The following is a 4,831-nucleotide window of genomic DNA, read 5'->3' as shown; positions in this document are numbered from 1 at the left end:
TTTTTTATTTCTTTCCCGAACTTTTTTTTTTCGGTTTTGCCTTTATACCTAGGTGGTCTACAGTATATTCCTGTGATAACATACCTTCTGTTTCTCCCTCTGTTGAACTTCATCGAAATGTTCTCTACCATTTCCCACTCCCTTTCAATTTCTGAATCTCTTTACAAATGTGTCTTCTTAACATATAATGCCATTCCACATTTGTAAAAAATCTTTTCTTTACCTTTAGTACAAAGTATATCTTTGTCAGAACCATACGTGAGTCCTAAGTCCCATCTCAACAAATTTCAATAAGCTCTATGGGATTAAATATGTCTCCTTGTCTTTGAATCTCTAGGTTACCTTACTTATTAGGCACACTTCATGCTTCTGTGGGTAAATATCTGAGACCATGGGTTTTATTTTGGATTGTCTTTTGTGAATTACTTTTTAAGAAGTAAAAAATCTGGCTGTCTGTGCAATGTCAGTAAACCCAAGTGATTATTCTAATTTTGTACAGATTTGTGTGATCTTATAGAAAAATATCATTAATAGTCAGTTACTAATTATCATGTTCAATTGCATACCTGCCAAAGAGAATATAAGATAGAGGGAAAAAAGGGAAAATTTACAATCAAGTACATGCTAGTGAATGAGAAATCCTCATAAATGCTAACTACCTAATTAGTAATCATTCCATAGTGGAGCATTAAATAAATACAAATGTCCATACCTGAAAAAGAAATAGTCAGTGCAAAAATTAGGGGAATTAAGGCCAGATTGATAGCTGAAGATTGATTAAGGTTATACTAAGTGGTTTTAAAAAAATGTACTTTTTATTCATGCAGTTAATGCTATAACCACAGTACTATATAATGACCTAGACAGACTTTTCCAATTTCTACCAAAACAATTTCTATTTTCAGACCTACAGATTTCTTAGTATCTTTCTACGCTTACCCAGAGAAGTGATTGGTACTGTGTGCTTCAATATGCAAGGTTGTTGCCATTCTATAAGAGATTCTTAGAAAATCAATTCTTAGAAAATTAATTGCAGAAATGCTACAAGGCCACAAGAAGTGCTTTCTTACATACAAAACAGTAGCAATTGTTAGCACTTACAGAGTACTTTAATGTTTACAAAGTACTTTACAGATACAGTAGATACTATTATTATCCCTGTTTTATAGCTGAGTTAAATGAGGTTGGGACAGGTTGAACGACTTACCCAGAATCGTGGAACTAAGTGTCTAAGGCATGATTCAAACTCAGCTCTTTTTCATTGCAAATCCAGCACCCTATTAACTCTACCAAACTGCCTCTCTAAGAAGGCAATCTCATTTTGTCAGCATACTTCCAGGATATTTGATTTGTAATCGGTACAGAGGGATATCAATGAGCACTGCAAAGCCAATCAGTCACTAGCCTTCCTTTTACGTTTCCTTTTCTCTTTTAAGTTTCCTACTGGGAAACAGAGGGTAAGCCAGAAATTTGTACATATACTTCCATATTCTCAGATACAACCAGAGGTGAATTTGACTGGAATGAATAATGTCCTGAGTATAACCCACAATTGTTTTACAGGGGCTGGGAGTGATGCCTATGTGGCATGTCTTCTTGTCCTTTCCAAGCCATATAACAGAATTAAACATGCTATTTCCCCTCACCACCACAGGCAGCTGACTGTGGACATTCACGAGCATAAGAGCCCTGGTGACCTTGTAGAATATAGATGGTAGAAATAACTGGATGGTAGTCATGATACGTGATGAGTGTCAGACTACCTGACTAATGTTGGCAGTTCAGGTCTCCTCAAGCTAAAGAAAGAATCTTTTGTAGATCATACCACTGTATGACAGGGTTTTATTTTCTTAATCCACAAGCTGAAATGGCATCCATTACATTAGGAACTGGGCTAGAAGTGATGAACCTTATTTGTTTGTTTGTTGGCTGTTTTGGGGATCTTCTTTGTTGGTTTATCTGTTCATGGGTTGAGTTTTTAATAATGTTTCTCTCTTGGTCTTTCAGCCTTTCTTCTGTATTGCTCACTATTCACCCTTGCAAGCCTCCTTTTTTCTTCAGTTTTTATTGTTACACAAACGCTGGAGATTGGTTTTTTGGATATCTCCAGGCTACTAGAGTTGATATAGAGTTTGGCTAGGTGCAAATCCCTTTCCCTGAGTAACCTCTGGGGCATTCAGTATTAGTCCTAGCTGCTTGGGCATCATTCCCCTAACCTGAGCACCATTTATGGCATGTCTTCTGTGTGAATCTTCCTTTTTCCTCTCCTTTCTTTAGAGCAGTTAGGTAGAAGCAGTGTCTATCACCTCTTTTGGGGTAAGGGTATTGGAGAGTGGTCAGTCAGTCAATAAACATTTATTAAGCACCTACTATGTGCCAAGCATAGACTAGGCAGTGGTTTAGGAAGAGCCACAGTCATGGGAGAGCCTTATGGATAGATCCTGACTCCCAAGTCTGTAAGGTTTTTTTTGCTCACTGAAAACAGGGCATCAAGTTGGTTAGGGATGCGCTTCTTATCTTAGGAATTTAACTCTCACTACTCCACATCTAGAAAATAATTCTTTTCTTTTGAAGTATTTGCCTTAGCAAAGTTGTTGAAAGTGACTGTCTTGCTGGTTAAGCAACCAAGATTATGACTAAAAGAACAGCAAATGTTGCAGAGGTATTTTGAGTAAATACAGATACTATCTAATCACTGCTGGGATAAGATTTCACTCTATATGAGTTCCTTATTCATTCCTGACCAACTCCTTCATGACAGGTTTTGTCCTTGATCTTAGACAAGATCTAGCTCTATCACTAGGAGATGTCCAAAACTGGAGTTTCAGAATGTCTAAACTTTATGCCCCCAGTTCTTGGCCCCTGGTTAGTAATCCTGGGTCTCTGGAAGTTATTCCCTTTTTAGAACCTCTGAGATAAACCTCTTCTCTTGGGTTTCAATTCTTTAAGGAGAGGAGAATCTGGACACAGACCTACCCTGGGAAATCATATCTTTTCCTTCTCTTTCTGGGAATGAAAAGGTACCTCCCATCAGGACTCTGCCATGGAGCCTAATAGATTATAAAAATAATAATAATATATATGTACATATACACTTGTATATATACAAACATATGTGTATATGCATGCACATATATATACATGCATATATAATGTAGATATATGCATATATGTATATGTGTATATTTCTTATTCACTAGCACATATATAGTGAATAGGAAATATATATGTGTATATATGTATATGTGTATGTATCCTTATCTTACCCACAACCAGGCCTCCACATCATTTCCTTCATTTCCTGGCCATGTATTGCCTTCCTCCTACATACTTCTAGTTCCCCTTTATCCAATTATCTTCCCCCATTAAAATGTAAACTCCTTGAAGGCAAGAGATTTCTTGCTTGATCATATTTTTATTCCCAGCATTGGCACATAGTAAGTATTCAATAAATACTTTTTTCATTCATTCATTCATTCATTCATTCATTCATTCATTCACTCATCATCCATGGGAAATTGTTGCCTCTGTCTACCACCTTAGACTGGCACCTGGGGCCAACTTACTTTCAAAAATGACTCAGACTTGCTTAGACCTTAGGTAACTTTTTTCATGACACTGATCTTTCTTCAGGTATGATTACTATCACAACGTTAATTTACTTCCTTGTGGAAAATAAATCCTCAGCCACAATGTACTCAGATACAACACTATGATTTGTAGACAACATTCCCTCCTGGCCCCATTCCTCACTTCTAGGTTGCATAACTATGACTGCTACTATTTGATCTTAGAACTTCCCTCAACACATGAAGTCTCCTTTCACTGTAGCATTCTTACAGACTACTGGACCTGGGATATCCTTCGAGATCTTTTCCTCTCTCTCTTTGGTAGTTCCTTTTGGAACCTTCATTCTGTGAAGAGACTAAAGTCACCCTTCATTCTCCTTCTAGTTTTGTTCCTAATGTCTGGACTTAATGACTATGCCTCTGCACTGGGTGCCTTCATCCCCCTTCTCTCTTTGCAACCTTTTTTTTCTTGGTATGTAGTCTTATTTTTTATTTTTAAGTGGAAAGTCATTTTATTAATTGTTTCAGAGGGAAATCTGCTATAAGTACTCTTTATATAATATTAGTTTTGACCATTTGAACCAAAACCTCCTGCTCTATGTTCAGTGTCATCTACTTTTTCAAGTTCTGGATAAAAAACCTATTCAAAAATCAGCTGGGCCATCTGGTCATCTTTTTTTTACTTCAAATGTTTCTTTGCTAAAGTAAATAGTACTACACCAACATTTTCCCTGTAATCTTCATCTATGACACCAGCTCCCACATCTATGAGATGTTTTGCAGCCAAGCCAGAACGTGTTGCACCTCTACCATAACACTCAGGAGGGAGAGAGATCTGAATGTCTGTTTTCACAAGGGCTTTCTCTATGGCTAGTATTGTATAATCACAGGCACTGTACAGGTCATAGCCTGCAGCCCATGTGGACCCCTTGGAAGGGGCCATGGCATGCTCTGAGAGGTGGGCGAAACAGATACATGGGACTCTCTCCCTGTGCTGTACAGGCCAGGCCTGTTAGCTGGAGGAGACAGCAGCGGGGTTCTCTTTGGAGCAGAGCATGAGTGTGGAGACAGGATAGGAGGAGAAAAGCGCAAGGCAGCAAGTGAATCACTCCTATAGTCTTCTTGTAAAAAAATATAAGGTCCTTGAAAGCAGGGACTGTTTTCCTTTTTTACTTATATTTGTATTTCTAGCACTCAGCACAGGATCTGGCAAATATTAACTACTTCATAAATGCTTATTTCCTTCCTTCCTATTTTCTTCA

The 4,831-nt window shown here is 37.7% G+C and overlaps 1 pseudogene; it reads right to left on the bottom strand.

The window, feature by feature from the left end:
• Positions 1-4,131: 4,131 nt before the first annotated feature.
• LOC140503039 (deoxyuridine 5'-triphosphate nucleotidohydrolase pseudogene) lies at positions 4,132-4,626 on the bottom strand (annotated as a pseudogene).
• Positions 4,627-4,831: the final 205 nt, after the last annotated feature.

The sequence above is a fragment of the Notamacropus eugenii genome, chromosome 5 (genome assembly GCF_028372415.1).
Source record: "Notamacropus eugenii isolate mMacEug1 chromosome 5, mMacEug1.pri_v2, whole genome shotgun sequence".
Lineage (NCBI taxonomy): Eukaryota > Metazoa > Chordata > Mammalia > Diprotodontia > Macropodidae > Notamacropus > Notamacropus eugenii.
Note: the sequence above shows the minus strand (reverse complement) of the source record. Positions and strands in the feature narration are given on the sequence as shown.